This window comes from Bos mutus, chromosome 10 (genome assembly GCF_027580195.1).
Source record: "Bos mutus isolate GX-2022 chromosome 10, NWIPB_WYAK_1.1, whole genome shotgun sequence".
NCBI lineage: Eukaryota > Metazoa > Chordata > Mammalia > Artiodactyla > Bovidae > Bos > Bos mutus.
In genome coordinates, this window is record NC_091626.1 from 24,191,880 (window position 1) to 24,208,542 (window position 16,663).

General features: G+C 41.8%; 1 non-coding gene across 1 annotated transcript; it reads right to left on the reverse strand.

Annotated features, from left to right (window-relative positions):
* Positions 1–2,013: 2,013 nt before the first annotated feature.
* TRNAE-UUC (transfer RNA glutamic acid (anticodon UUC)) lies at positions 2,014–2,085 on the reverse strand. The gene has a single exon. It is a non-coding gene; the product is annotated as a tRNA-Glu (tRNA).
* Between the last annotated feature and the right edge of the window lie 14,578 nt (positions 2,086–16,663).

The following is a 16,663-nucleotide window of genomic DNA, read 5'->3' on the forward strand; positions in this document are numbered from 1 at the left end:
GATTTCTAAATTTGAATAGATACCGCCAAACAGTCCTTCAAAGGAGCTATGCCCACTACATTCCTACAAATAGCTTAAACTTGAATACACATATATACATTGTTGTTGTCGTTTGGTTCCTAGGTCCTGTCTGATTCTTTTGCAACAGCATGAACTGTGTAGCCTACCTGGCTCCTCTGTCCGTGTAGATTGCCTTTCCTTCTCCAGGGAATTTTCCCGATGCAGGGAGCAAACCTAAGTCTCCTGCATTGAAAGTGAAAATCACTCAGTTGTGTCCAACTCTTTTCTACCCCACGGACTGTAGCCCACAGACTCTTCTGTCCATGGAGTTCTCCAGGCAAGAATACTCGAGTGGGTTGCTATTTCCTTCTCCAGGGTAACTTCCTGACCCAGGGATCGAACCCGAGTCTCCCGCATTGGCAGGCAAATTCTTTACCACTGAGCCACCAGGGAAGCACACACACATACATCAGTTCAGTTCGGTTCAGTCGCTCAGTCATGTCCGACTCTTTGTGACCCCATGAACCACAGCACGACAGGCCGCCCTGTCCATCACCAACTCTCGGGATTTACCCAACTCATGTCCATTGAGTCGGTGAAGCCATCCAACCATCTCATCCTCTGTTGTCCCCTTTCCCTCCTGCCCTCAATCTTTCCCAGCATCAGAGTCTTTTCAAATAAGTCTGCTCTTTGCATCAGGTGGCCAAAGTACTGAAGTTTCAGCTTCAACATCAGTCCTTCCAATGAATACCCACGACTGATCTCCTTTAGGATGGACTGGTTGGATTTCCTCACAGTCCAAGGGACTCTCAGAGTCTTCTCCAACACCACACAGTTCAAAACCATCAATTCTTTGATGCTCAGCTTTCTTTATAGTCCAACTCTCACATCCATACATGACTACTGGAAAAACCATAGCCTTGACTAGATGGACCTTTGTTGGCAAAGTAATGTCTCTGCTTTTAACTATGCTGTCTAGGTTGGTCATAACTTTCCTTCCAAGGAGTAAGCGTCTTTTAATTTCATGGCTGCAATCATCATCTGCAGTGATTTTGGAGCCCCCCAAAATAGTCAGCCACTGTTTCCACTGTTTCCCCATCTATTTGCCATGAAGTGATGGGACCAGATGCCATGATCTTAGTTTTCTGAATGTTGAGCTTTAAGCCAACCTTTTCACTCTCCACTTTCACTTTCATCAAGAGGCTCTTTAGTTCTTCTTCAGTTTCTGCCATAAGGGTGGTGTCATCTGCATATCTGAGGTTATTGATATTTCTCCTGGCAATCTTGATTCCAGCTTGTGTTTCTTCCAGCCCAGCGTTTCTCATGATGTACTCTGCATAGAAGTTAAATAGGCAGGGTGACAATACACAGCCTTGACATACTCCTTTTCCTATTTGGATCCAGTTGGTTGTTCCATGTCCAGTTCTAACTGTTGCTTACTGACCTGCATACAGGTTTCTCAAGAGGCAGGTCAGGTGGTCTGGTATTCCCATCTCTTTCAGAATTTTCCACAGTTTATTGTGATCCACACAGTCAAAGGCTTTGGCATAGTCAATAAAGCAGAAATAGATGTTTTTGTGGAGCTCTCTTGCTTTTTCCATGATCCAGCAGATGTTGGCAATTTGATCTCTGGTTCCTCTGCCTTTTCTAAAACCAGCTTGAACATCTGGAAGTTCACGGTTCACGTATTGCTGAAGCCTGGCTTGGAGAATTTTGAGCATTACTTTACTAGCGTGTGAGATGAGTGCAATTGTGCGGTAGTTTGAGCATTCTTTGGCATTGCCTTTACATACATTTGCTTTAATGGTAGACAATGACATTTAATTTAGTTTAACTTACATTTCCATGACTTTCTCCAGTGAAGGTGATTGTCTCATCCTGCAACTATTATCTGAACCTGTTCCCCACCAATCCAATAAAACTACATCTACTTTTTTACTCCTTTCGTATTTAATACCTCTGACCACTACCTTTTTTCCTTTTGACTACGCCACACGGCTTGTGGGATCTCACTTCCCTGACTGGGGATTGAACCCAGATCACAGCAGTGAAAGTGTGAAATCCTAACCACTAGACCACCAGGGAACTCCCTGACCACTGCCTTTAACAATTCCTTCTTCCTTGGTTTCCTTGTCCCAGGTTCTTCCTCCTACAACACTGCCTCCTCCTTCTCAGTCTCCTTTGAATGGTCCTCTTCTTGTTCTCACGTCTTAGAATGTTGTTCGTCCTCAGTGTCCTGTTGCAAGCCTTCCTCCCTTCTTGCTGTAAGTGATCCCACAGCTGACTCATCTACTCTTAGGGCTTCAACAATAAGTCTAGATATATAGATCTATTCTCGGATCTGTGTCTGTAGCCTAGATCATCTGAACTCCCTTCTCTTATTGGCCAGCTATCTACCACGTGTCTCTATTAGGATATTTCCTGGGCACCTCAAACCCAACTTAGGCAAAACTACACTTAATATCATCTTGTCTGTTTTTTTGCTTTGGTTTGTGTTAAAAGTAAAATTCACATAAAATTCACAATTTTAAACATTCTTAAGTCTGCAATTCAGTGGCTTTTAGTGCGTTCACTACGTTGTGCAAAATCACCACTAATCCCAGAACTTTTCATCCCTTCAAATAAAATTCTGTACATTAAGCAGTCATTCTCATTCTCTGTTATCCATTCCCCACAGCCCTGAAAACCACTAATTGGATTCTTATTTCTATGGATTTGCCTATTCTGGGTACTTCCTATGAACAGAATCATAGAATATGATTTGTGTCTGACTTGTTCACTCCCAGGTGGTGCAATGGTAAAGAATCCACCAGCCAAGCAGGAGACCCAGGTTTGATCCCTGGGTCAGAAAAATCCCCTGGAGGAGGAAATGGCAACCCGCTTCAGCATTCTTGCCTGGGAAATCCCATGGACCAAGGAATCTGGCAGGCTACAGTCCATGGGGTCACAAGAGGGCTGGACATGACTGAGTGACTTAACAACGACAACATCTTTCACTTAACATGTTGTGAAGGTTCATCCATTTGAACCATGTGATAGTACCTCATTCCTTTTTATGGCTGAATAACATGCTGTTGTATGGATATGCCAGGTTTGATTTATCAACTTATTAGTTGATGGACATTTGAATTGTTTTCACTGTGAATAATGGTACAATGCACACTTGTATGCAAATTTCGTTTGAACATATGTTTTCCATTCTCTTGAATGTTGTCTCTGGGAATGGAATTGTGGGATTATATGGTAGCCCTATGTTTAACTTTTGAAGGAAATACCAAGCTGTTTTCGATAGCAGCTGCACCATTTTTTGTTCCCACTAACAACGTTTGAGGATTTTAGTTGCTAATATTTGCAATTCTCTGGATTTTCCCCCCTAGTTATACCTGTCCTAGTGGATGTGAAGTGATATCTCACTGGGGTTTTGGTTTGCATTTCTGTAATGAGCATCTAGGGCTCGCTTGGTGGCTCAGATGGTAAAGAATCCATCTGCAGCGTGGGAGACCTGGGTTCAGTACCTGGGTTGGGAAGATCCCTTGGAGAAGGGCATGATAATCCACTTCAGTATTCTTGCCTTGGGAAATCCCAGGGACAGAGGAGCCTGGCAAGCTATAGTCCATAGGTTTCCAAAGAGTTGGACACGACTGAGTGACTAAGCACAATGAGTATCTACCCATGTGCTTTTTGGTCATACATGTATCATTTTTCTGCAGTCTTTTTAGACTAGAGAAATGTCTATTTACATTCTTTGCTCTTTTAAAATTATGCTGGGAGGGATTGGGGCCAAGAGGAGAAGGGGACGACAGAGGATGAGATGGCTGGATGGCATCACTGACTCAATGGACGTGAGTCTCAGTGAACTCCGGGAGTTGGTGATGGACAGGGAGGCCTGGCGTGCTGCGATTCACGGGGTAGCAAAGAATCGGACACGACTGAGCGACTGATCTGATCTGATTATTAAGTTTTAAGAATTCTTTATTATGAATATTAGACTCATCAGTTCAGTTCAGTTGCTCAGTCACGTCCGACTCTTTGCAGCACGCCAGGCCTCCCTGTCCATCACCAACTCCCATAGTTTACTCATACTCCTGTCCATTGAGTTGGTGATGCCATCCAACCATCTCATCCTCTGTCGTCCCCTTCTTCTCCTGCCTTCAATCTTTCCCAGCATCAGGCTCTTTTCAAATGAATCAGTTCTTCCCATCAGGTGGCCAAAGTATTGGCGTTTCAGCTTCAGCATCAGTCCTTCCAATGAATATTCAGGACTGATTTCCTTTAGGACGGACTGGTTGGATCTCCTTGCAGTCCAAGGGACTCTTGAGAGTCTTCTCCAACACCATAGTTCAAAAGCATCACTTCTTCAGTGCTCAGCTTTCTTTATAGTCAGACTCTCACATCCATGCCTGACTACTGGAAAAACCATAGCTTTGACTAGATGGACCTTTGTTGGCAAAGTAATGTCTCTGCTTTTTAATATACTGTCTAGGTTGGTAATAACTTCTCTTCCAAGGAGCAAGCATCTTTTAATTTCATGGCTGCAGTCACCATCTGCAGTGATTTTGGAGCCCCAAAAAATAAAGTCTGTCACTGTTTCCATTGTTTCCCCCTCTATTTGCCATGAAGTAATGAGGCCAGATGCTATAATCCTAGTTTTCTGAATGTTGAGCTTTAAGCCAACTTTTTCACTCTCCTCTTTCACTTTCATCAAGAGGCTATTGAGTTCTTCTTCGCTTTTTGCCATAGGTGTGGTGTCATCTGCATATCTGAGGTTATTGATATTTCTCCTGGCAATTTTGATTCCAGCTTGTGCTTCATCCAGGCCAGCATTTCTGATGATGCACTCTGCATATGTTACATAAGCAGGGTGACAATATACAGACTTGACGTACTCCTTTCCCAATTTGGAAGCAGTCTGTTGTTCCATGTCCAGTTCTAAGTGTTGTTTTTTGACCTACGTACAGATTTCTTAGGAGGCAGGTCAGGTGGTCTGGTATTCCCACCTCTTTAAGAATTTTCCAAAGATGTATGATTTACAAATATTTTTTTCCTATTCTGCAGATTGTCTTTTCACTTTCCTTACAGCATCCTTTGATGCACAACATTTTTAATTTTGATGAAGTCCAATGCACCCTTTGTTTGTTCGTGCTTTTGGTGTCGTCTTTGAAATCTGTTGCCAACTCTAAAGTGTCAGTGTGTTCAGGCTGCTACAGCAAAATTCCACAGACTGGAGAGCATTATGAAGAGAAGAAATTTAATAGTCACTGTTCTGGAGGCTAGAAGTCAAAATCAGAGTGCCAGCAGGGCCAGGTGACAGCACTCTTCCTAGTTGACTCACATGGCAGAAAGGGACTAGAAAGCTGTGTGGGATCTCTTCTATAAGAACACTAATCCCATTCATGAGGGCTCCCCGCTCATGACCTAATCACCTCCCAAAGGCCCTAATCACCTCCCAAATAATAATATTATTAATATTCTATTAATATCATCACCTTTGGGGATTAAGATACCAGCAGATAAATTTTGGAGGGACATGAACATTCAGATTCTGTCAGATCTCTCCACAATGACCTGCCCATTTTTGGTTGCCCCACGGGCATGGCTTAGTTTCATCGAGTTAGACAAGAGTGTGGTCCTAGTGTGATTAGATTGACTAGTTTTCTATGAGTATGGTTTCAGTGTGTCTGCCCTCTGATGCCCTCTTGCAACACCTACCATCTTACTTGGGTTTCTCTTACCTTGGACATCGGGTATCTCTTCACGGCTGCTCCGGCAAAGCGCAGCCGCTGCTCTTTACCTTGGACAAGGGGTATCTCTCACCGCAGCCCTTCCTGACCTTCAACGTGGGACAGCTCCTCTAGGCCCTCCTGCACCGGCGCAGCCACCGCTCTTTGGACGTGGGGTTGGTCCTCCCGGCCGCCGCCCCTGGCCTCGGGCGTGGTGTGGCTCCTCCTGGCCACCGCCCCTGACCTCAGACGCGGGGTAGCTCCTCTTGGCCGCCGCCCCTGACCTCGGACTTGGGTAGCTCTTCTCAGCCATTCCTGCGCCATCGCAGCCTGGCACTCTCGGCCGCTGCCCCTGACCTCGGACGTGGGGTAACTCCTTTTGGCCGCCGATCAGGCCCCAATTCCACCTCTGGGTCATGGTGGACAGATCTGACAGAATGTGGTCCACTGGAGAAGGGAATGGCAAACCACTTCAGTATTCTTGCCTTGAGAACCCCATGAACAGTGTGAAAAGGCAAAATGATAGGATACTGAAAGAGGAACTCCCCAGGTCGGTAGGGGTGCCCAATATGCTACTGGAGATCAGTGGAGAAATAACTCCAGAAAGAATGAAGGGATGGAGCCAAAGCAAAAACAATACCCAGCTGTGGATGTGACTGGTGATAAAAGCAAGGTCCGATGCTGTAAAGAGCAATATTGCATAGGAACCTGGAATGTCAGGTCCATGAATCAAGGCAAACTGGAAGTGGTCAAACAAGAGATGGCAAGAGTGAACGTCGACATTCTAGGAATCAGCGAACTGAAATGGACTGGAATGGGTGAATTTCACTCAGATGACCATTATATCACTACTGTGAGCAGGAATCCCTTAGAAGAAATGGAGTAGCCATCATGGTCAACAAAAGAGTCTGAAATGCAGTACTTGGATGCAATCTCAAAAACGACAGCATGATCTCTGTTCATTTCCAAGGCAAACCATTCAATATCACAGTAATCCAAGGCTATGCCCCAACCAGTAATGCTGAAGAAGCTGAAGTTGAATGGTTCTATGAAGACCTACAAGACCTTTTAGAACTAACACCCAAAAAAGATGTCCTTTTCATTATAGGGGACTGGAATGCAAAAGTAGGAAGTCAAGAAACACCTGGAGTAACAGGCAAATTTGGCCTTGGAATACGGAATGAAGCAGGGCAAAGACTAATAGAGTTTTGCCAAGAAAATGCACTGGTCATAGCAAACACCCTCTTCCAACAACACAAGAGAAGACTCTACACATGGACATCACCAGATGGTCAACACCGAAATCAGATTGATTACATTCTTTGCAGCCAAAGATGGAGAAGCTCTATACAGTCAGCAAAAACAAGACCAGGAGCTGACTGTGGCTCAGACCATGAACTCCTTATTGCCAAATTCAGACTTAAATTGAAGAAAGTAGGGAAAACCACTAGACCATTCAGGAATGACCTAAATCAAATTCCTTATGATTATACAGTGGAAGTGAGAAATAGATTTAAGGGCCTAGATCTGATAGATAGAATGCCTGATGAACTATGGACGGAGGTTCATGACATTGTACAGGAGACAGGGATCAAGACCATCCCCATGGAAAAGAAATGCAAAGAAGCAAAATGGCTGTCTGGGGAGGCCTTACAAATAGCTGTGAAAAGAAGAGAAGCGAAAAGCAAAGGAGAAAAGGAAAGATATAAGCATCTGAATGCAGAGTTTCAAAGAATAGCAAGAAGAGGTAAGAAAGCCTTCCTCAGCGATCAATGCAAAGAAATAGAGGAAAACAATAGAATGGGAAAGACTAGAGATCTCTTCAAGAAAATTAGAGGTACCAAGGGAACATTTCATGCAAAGATGGGCTCGAAAAAGGACAGAAATGGTATGGACCTAACAGAAGCAGAAGATATTAAGAACAGGTGGCAAGAATACACAGAAGAACTGTACAAAAAAGATCTTCACGACCCAGATAATCACGATGGTGTGATCACTGACCTAGAGCCAGACATCCTGGAATGTGAAGTCAAGTGGGCCTTAGAAAGCATCACTATGAACAAAGCTAGTGGAGGTGATGGAATTCCAGTGGAGCTACTCCAAATCCTGAAAGATGATGCTGTGAAAGTGCTGCAATCAATATGCCAGCAAATTTGGAAAACTCAGCAGTGGCCACAGGACTGGAAAAGGTCAGTTTTCATTCTAATCCCAAAGAAAGGCAATGCCAAAGAATGCTCAAACTACCGCACAATTGCACTCATCTCACATGCTAGTAAAGTAATGCTCAAAATTCTCCAAGCCAGGTTTCAGCAATACGTGAACCATGAACTTCCTGATGTTCAAGCTGGTTTTAGAAAAGGCAGAGGAACCAGAGATCAAATTGCCAACATCTGCTGGATCATGGAAAAAGGAAGAGAGTTCCAGAAAAACATCTATTTCTGCTTTATTGACTATGCCAAAGCCTTTGACTGTGTGGATCACAATAAATTGTGGAAAATTCTGAAAGAGATGGGAATACCTGACCTGCCTCTTGAGAAACCTGTATGCAGGTCAGGAAGCAATAGTTAGAACTGGACATGGAACAAGTAACTGGTTCCAAATAGGAAAAGGAGTTTGTCAAGGCTGTATATTGTCACCCTGCTTATTTAACTTATATGCAGAGTACATCATGAGAAACGCTGGACTGGAAGAAACACAAGCTGGAATCAAGATTGCCGGCAGAAATATCAATAACCTCAGATATGCAGATGACACCACCCTTATGGCAGAAAGTGAAGAGCAACTAAAAAGCCTCTTGATGAAAGTGAAAGTGGAGAGTGAAAAGGTTGGCTTAAAGCTCAACATTCAGAAAACGAAGATCATGGCATCTGGTCCCATCACTTCATGGCAAATAGATGGGGAAACAGTGGAAACAGTGTCAGACTTTATTTTTCTGGGCTCTAAAATCACTGCAGATGGTGACTGCAGCCATGAAATTAAAAGACGCTTACTCCTTGGAAGGAAAGTTATGACCAACCTAGATAGCATATTGAAAAGCAGAGACATTACTTTGCCAACAAAGGTCCATCTAGTCAAGGCTATGGTTTTTCCAGTGGTCATGTATGGATGTGAGAGTTGGACTGTGAAGAAAGCTGAGCGCCAAAGAATTGATGCTTTTGAACTGTGGTGCTGGAGAAGACTCTTGAGAGTCCCTTGGACTGCAAGGAGATCCAACCAGTCCATTCTAAAAGAGATCAGCCCTGGGTTTTCTTTGGGAGGAATGATGCTAAAGCTGAAACTCCAGTACTTTGGCCACCTCATGGGAAGAGTTGACTCATTGGAAAAGACTCTGATGCTGGGAGGGATTGGGGGCAGGAGGAGAAGGGGACGACAGAGAATGAGATGGCTGGATGGCATCACCGACTCGATGGACATGGGTCTGAGTGAACTCCGGGAGTTGGTGATAGACAGGGAGGCGTGGCGTGCTGCAATTCATGGGATGGCAAAGAGTTGGACATGACTGAGCGACTGAACTGAACTGAACTGAAACATTCAGATACTAGCACACGGTCATGTAGATATATACCTGTATTTTTACTTTTTTTTTTTTTTTGGTGATGTTGTGGGTCTTGTGAGATCTTAGTTCCCCAACCAACAATTGAACCTGGGCCCATGGCAGTGAAAGCTCTAAATCTTAACCATTGGATCACCAGAGCACTCCTTTCATACATATATATATGTGTGTATATATATAGAGAGAGATTGCACTGGTCTTTGTTGCTGCATGCCGGCTTTCTCTAGTTGTCAAGAGCAGGGGCTCCTCTACATTGTGATGCGCGGACTTCTCATTGCAGTGGCTTCTCTTGTTGTGGAGCACCAGCTTTAGGCGCATGGGTTTCAGCGTGTGAGCTCAATAGTTGTTTCTTATGGGCTCTAGAGCACAGACTCAGCAGTTGTAGCCTATGGGCTTAGTTGCTTCACGGCATGTGGTATCTTCCAGGACCAGGAATTGAATTCACGTGCCCTACATTGGTAGGTGGATTCTTTTAACCACTAGACCACCAGGGAGCCCTCTGTTTTTAATAAAATTTCATTGTTTTATCTTTTACATCTTGGATTTGAGTTAATCCTTATATATGTCGTGGGGCTTCCCTGATAGCTCAGTTGGTAAAGAACGTACCTGCAAGGCAGGAGACCTCGGTTTGATTCCTGGGTTGGAAAGATCCTCTGGAGAAGGCTTAGGCTACCCACTCCAGTATTGAGCTTCCCTTCTAACTCAGCTGGTAAAGAATCCACCTGCAGTGTGTGAGACCTGGGTTTGATCCCTGGGTTGGGAAGATCCCCTGGAGAAGGGAGCAGCTACCCACTCCAGTATTCTGGCCTGGAGAATTCCTTGGACTGTATAGTCTGTGGGGTCGCAAAGAGTCGGATATGACTGAGCGACTTTCACTTTGTATATGTTGTAGTATAGGGGTCCAAATTCATTTTTTTGCATGTGTATATCTAATTGCCTCAGCACCAATTTTTGAAAAAACTTCTTTCCTCCATTGAATAGTCCTGGAACCTTTGTAAATCATCAACTGATAGTAAATGGGTGGGTTTAATTATAGACTCTCAATTATATTCCTTTGAGAAATACTTCTATCCATGTGTAATTACCACACTGTTTTGATTATTGTAGCTTTCTGAAAAATTCTGAAGGCAAGGAACGTGAGTACTCCAGGTTCACTGCAGCATTGTTTACAATAGCTAAGATATGGAGACAACCTAACTGTTCATTGATGGGTGAATAGATAAAAAATATGTGAGTAACGTAAGTAATGGAATGTTATTCAGCCATAAAATCAATGACCTTTTGACACTTGTGACCACATGGATGGACCTTGAAGACTCTATGCTAGGTGAAATAAATCAGAGAGAGACAAACGTTGCATGCTCTCACTTTTATATGAAAACAAAAAAACAAAACCAAGCTAAAAAATACAGGGAACAACAAATTGATGACTGCCAGAGGTGGAGGGAGGTTGAGGGGTGGACAAATTGGGTGATGGGGGTCCAAAGAACAGACTTACAGCTATAAAATAAACACATCATGGGGGTGTAATGTACAATATTGTGACGGTAGTCAATACTGCCGTATTGCATATTTGAAAGTTTAAAGTAGATCTTAAACTTTCTCATTCAGTTCAGTTCATCACTCAGTCATGTCCGACTCTTTGCGACCCCATAGACTGCAGCATGCCAGGCTTCTCTGTCCATCACCAACTCCTGGAGCTTACTCAAACTCATGTCTATCATTACAAGAAAAAAACTGGGAGGACTTCCCTGGAAGTCCAGTGGTTAGGACTTGGTGCTCTCACTACTCAGAGCTTGGGTTCGATTTCTAGTTGGTTGGGGAGCTAAGATCCCACAAGCCACACAATGTGGCTAAGAAAGAAAATAAAAATTTGTAACTGTTTATGTTGACAGATATTAACTGTTGTGGTGATTTTCTTACAGTGCATGTACACATCGAATAATGATGTTGCACACCTGAAACTAATACAATGTTACACGCCGATTATAAGTTCTCAAAAATGAGTTGGGAAGGGGGTCCCTCTTCTATTTTCTGGAAGAATTTGTGTAGAATTGGTATTGCTTCTTCCTCAAGTGTTTGGTAATAGTAATAGAATTCAACAGCAAAGCTGTCTGGGCTTGGAATTGTCTTTGTGAGGAAGTTTTAAACTAAAATTCATCTTTAAAAAAAATAAAATAAAATTCATCTTAATAGATAAAGGGTTATTCTGATTACATTTAGAGTCACGTTTGGCAGTTTGCTTTAAGGAATTTGGCCGTTTCTTGTAAGTAGTTGAATTTATAATAACAAAAAGTTATTAATACTATTTATTATTCTTCTACTATATTAGGATTTGTAGTGATTCTTATTTCCATTTTCTTAACTGTGTTTGTGTCTTTTTTATCTTTTTTGGGTATGTCTAGATATAAATTTACCAACTTAAAAAAATCTTGTCAAAGAACCATCTTTTGGATTATTTTCTCTATTGTTTTCTTTTTTTCTTTAATTTTGTTTTTTTTTTTTTTTTAAATTTTATTTTTAAACTTTACAATATTGTATTAGTTTTGCCAAATATTGAAATGAATCCGCCACAGGTATACCTGTGTTCTCTATTGTTTTCTATATCATGAGTTTCTGTTCTGATCTTAATTATTTTTTCCTATTTATTTTGGATTTAACATGCTCTTGTTTTCTAGCTCCATAAGACAATAGCCTAAATAACTGCTTTGAGACCTTTATTTTTTTCTGAGATAAGCTTTATATCCTACAATTTCTCTCTAAGCATTGTCTTTATTTTATTTATTGTGTTTTCATTTTCATTCAACTCATAATACTTTCTAATTTCCTTTGTGGTTTCTTTGACCAAAGTATCATTTAGAAGTGTATCGTTTAATTTCCAAATATTTGGGGATTTTCCAGATATATTTCAGATACAGATTTCCAGTTAATTTCATAGTGATCAGAGAAAAGACTTTATATGATTTTAATATTTCTAAATTTACCGAGATTTGTTTTATTGCCTAACATGATCTATTTTGATGAATGTCCTGTGTGTACTTGAAGAGAAGGTATGTTCTGCTGTTGTTAGGAATATCAAGTTGGTTGATAATGTTGTTCAAGTCTTTCCTATTTTAACTGATTTCCTTCAGCTCTTTGTGCATTTGTCTATTTCTGCTTTCAGTTCAAACTTCAGACCCTCATGATGACAAAACCATGTTTACAAATTCTCAGAAGAGACACTTGTGATCATTATTATAGAATACAGTCCACCTATAACTCTGGAAGATAGTGATGGACAAAGGAGCCTGGCGTGCTACAGTCCATGGGGTCGCAAAGTCACAACTTAATGGCTGAGCAGTGGTCACACAGACAGGTTTCTTTTCTTGCTCCCCCTGCTGGTAGGTAAAGTATTTTAGTCCATCCTTGGACTCCAAGCTTTCTTGGGGGGCTTCCCTTGTGGCTCAGCTGGTAAAGAATCCACCTGCAATGCAAAAGACCTGGGTTTGATCCCTGGGTTGGGGAGATCCCCTGGAGAAGGGAACGGCTACCCACTCCAGTATTCTGGCCTGGAGAATTCCATGGATGGTATAGTCGTTGGGGTTGCAAAGAGTCTCACGTGACTTTCACTTTTTCTTTTGCAAGGACTCTCTTTTATTGCCCAGTTTCCTCTTCTGTTCCTCTCCTTAGTAATTGTTATCAAGACTCTGAGACTTCTCTGGTGGCCCGGTGGTAAGATTCCGTGCTCCCAATGCAAGGGTCCTGGGTTCAATCTCTTCATCAGGGAACTAGATCCCACATGCCACAGCTAAGAGTTTGCATGTCTTGACTAAAGATCTGCAACAAAGGTTGAAGATCCCGAGTGCTGCAACTAAGACCTGACACAGCCAAATAAAGTAAATAAATAAATGTATATAAAAGACTCTAGGAGAGTCCCCCCCAGGCTTCCCCAGGAATTACCACTCTGCTTGTGTTTTTTTTTTTAACTTTCTTTTTTGACTTTCTCTTTTCAATACTTGGGGATTGCTCTTATTTTCCTGTCAGTGTAGTAATGTATTTAAATATATATTTTTTGTAGTTTACCTAACATCTGAGTATTCTGCTGCATAAGTCTTTTTAGAATACCATGTCAAGCATACTCGCGGAAACAGAAGTTTCATTTTGAATTCCAAACTGTTTTTATTTATTTATTTAATGTTACTATGTACTCGTGGTCCATGGTCAGCCCACTGATTGAACAAATGTCTCATCAACTCTTACACAACAGGTATATCTCCAAACACAGAAAAGAGATTATATATTGAGTACACTCTCTGTAGCAAATGTCCACTCTATTCACTGTTTTTGGATGTTAATTCTAAATGCCCTGGGCAGAAAATCTGACTGGCACAGCTAGAGATCAAGGTATTTTCTAGTACCTTTTTAACAGAGAAAAAGTTTTTAATTTGTTGACATCTCATTGTATCAATTTTATCTTTTATGAATTGTGCTTTACTGTCATGTCAACAAATTCTTCACTTAGCCTAGGTCTTGAAGATTTTCTCACGTTTTATTCTTAAAATTTTATAGTTTTGCATTTTACATTTACATCTATGATCAGTTTTTAATCAATTTTTGTGTAATGTATGAGGTTCAAGTTGAGGTTAATTTTTTTTTCTTTTTGCCTATTTTTTTGTGCGCAATTACTCCAGCATCATTCTTCCTCAAAGATAAAGGAAAGACAATCTTTCCTGTAACTGAATTGCTTTTGCACCTTTGTCAAAAATTAGTTGAGTGCATTTCTCAAAGATGAGAAATGGAGAAGGAAATAAGATCTTAAATATGTTATTTGACCCCAAGATTGAGATTTGGCAGAAATGATAATCACCAGATTGTGCAATTATGTGAGCCAAATCATTTCTTTTATTGATTAAGGCAGTTTGATTCACAACTTCTGCCTTAACTACTGGAAGGAAAATATAGCTCATAGGTTGGTGGACTCAAATATAATCTGATGAAGTAGATTATCATATTTTAAAATGACAAACCTGGAAACCTTTTACTTGTTTTGTATGTCTTGTTGGGGTTAAGACCTTTAAAATGCTGTGCTGAGTGACCTAAGGAAATCAGTAAGTCCATAAGCTTGGTTTGCTTACCTCGAAGATTCTACTTTCCTGTCACCTTTTGCATTATTCAGTTTTTTCTAATTAAAATTTTTAAATTTTATTTTTTATGGTGAGATGCACAAATGGGCTTCCCTGGTGGCTCAGAATCTGCAGGAGACCCAGTTTCGATCCCTGGGTTGGAAAGATCCCCTAGGGAAGGGAATGGCTACCCACTCCAGTATTCTTGCCTAGAGAATTCCATGGACAGAGGAGCCTGGCGGGCTTCAATCCATGCAGTTGCACAGAGTGACTAACCGTATTGTATTGTATTGCATTGTATACAAATGGGAAAGTACAAAAAACATATAAATTGTGTAAAGCAAAATCTAGTGAGTATTGGTACAGCTACTATGAAGGTCAGGAGTTGAACACTACCAACAAACACCCAGATGCTTACCATGTGCCCTGATCATATCAGCTCCTTCCATGAGCTAACCACTGGGTTTGTTGTTGTTCAGTTGCTAAGTCAAATCTGTAGTCCCCATGTGACCCCACGGACTACAGCACACTAGGCTTCTCTGGCTCCTCCACTATCTCCCGGTTGTTGTTCAGTCTCTCAGTCATGTCCTACTCTTTGCAACCCCACGGACTGCAGAATGCCAGGATTCCCTGTCCCTCACTGTCTCCCAGAGTTTGCTCAAACCCATGTCCATCGAGTTGGTGATGCCATCCAACCATCTCATCCTCTCTTGTCCCCTTCTCCTCCTGCCTTCAATCTTTCCTGGCATCAGGGTCTTTTCCAATGAGTTGGCTCTTCGCATCAGGTGGCCAAAGTACTGGAGGATTAAATACCATTTAAAGTTTTAAAAAGGATTAAAAAAGCTCCAAAATCACTGCAGATGGTGACTGCAGCCATGAAACTAAAAGATGCTAACCCCTTGGAAGCAAAGTTATGACCAACCTAGAGAGCATATTGAAAAGCAGAGACATTACTTTGCCAACAAAGGTCCGTCTAGTCAAGGCTATGGTTTTTCCAGTGGTCATGTATGGATGTGAGAGTTGGACTGTGAAGAAAGCTGAGTGCTGAAGAATTGATGTTTTTGAACTGTGGTGTTGGAGAAGACTCTTGAGAGTCCCTTAGACTGCAAGGAGATCCAACCAGTCCATTTTAAAGGAGATCAGCCCTGGTTTTTCTTTGGAAGGAATGATGCTAAAGCTGAAACTCCAGTACTTAGGCCACTTAGGCCCACAACTCATGGGAAGAGTTGACTCATTGGAAAAGACTCTGATGCTAGGAGGGATTGGGGGCAGGAGGAAAAGGGGACGACAGAGGATGAGATGGCTGGATGCCATCACCGACTCTATGGACGTGAGTCTGAGTGAACTCCGGGAGTTGGTGATGGACAGGGAGGCCTGGTGTGCTGCGATTCATGGGGTCGCAAAGAATCAGACATGACTGAGTGACTGGTCTGAACTGAACTGAACTGAAATACCATTTTGGGGAAGGAAATGGCAACCCACTCCTGTATTCTTGCCTGGAAAATCCCATGGGCGGAGGAGCCTGGAAGGCTACAGTCCATGGGGTTGCAAAGAGTCAGACATGACTGAAGCGACTTCACTTACTTACTTAAATACCATTTTGTCCTCAAGATATATTAATATCCTCATTTTATGATTAGGAGTATGAGGCAAACTATTAAGATTATAAAAAATTATTGTGGTAGGTTAGAAATAAAACCTTCTAGGGAAATTTTGTGACATGCTAGCCAATCCTTAGAGCCTAGCTCGAGATGTTTTATCTTAAGTTCATTTCCAAAATCCCTCTTTTCCTCTTCTCTCTTTAAAACCTGAAAATTACAAAGTGCTACAGATAGCTTAGTTCTTAGTATCTTGGCTTGTGATGTGGCTTTCTCAACGAAGTTTTACTGTTAGTCCAACTGTTGGCTATCTGTCCAGTCTTGAAAACATAATTTTCAGCAATATAATCCTCACAAATAACTTATACTGTATTATGTAGACTTGGCTTTACTATTGGTCTAACTATGTCCCTTGAATCATCAGGTAAAAAATTATCTCACTTTAATTCAGGAGATGGGTTCCTGTCCCAGCTTTGTCAATTATTTGCTTTATGACCTTGGCGAGTCACTTAACCATCGGTTTCTCTCCTGGGTTAACAGTTATCAGGACAGAGTCAGAGAACATGAGAATTGGCAGGGATCTTTGAGATTACATTGATACAATCCTTTTATTTCATAGAGAGTTGCATGATTTGCCCAAGAGCTTTCTAGAACAATCACAGTCTTCATCTCAGACCAGTGCTCTTTACA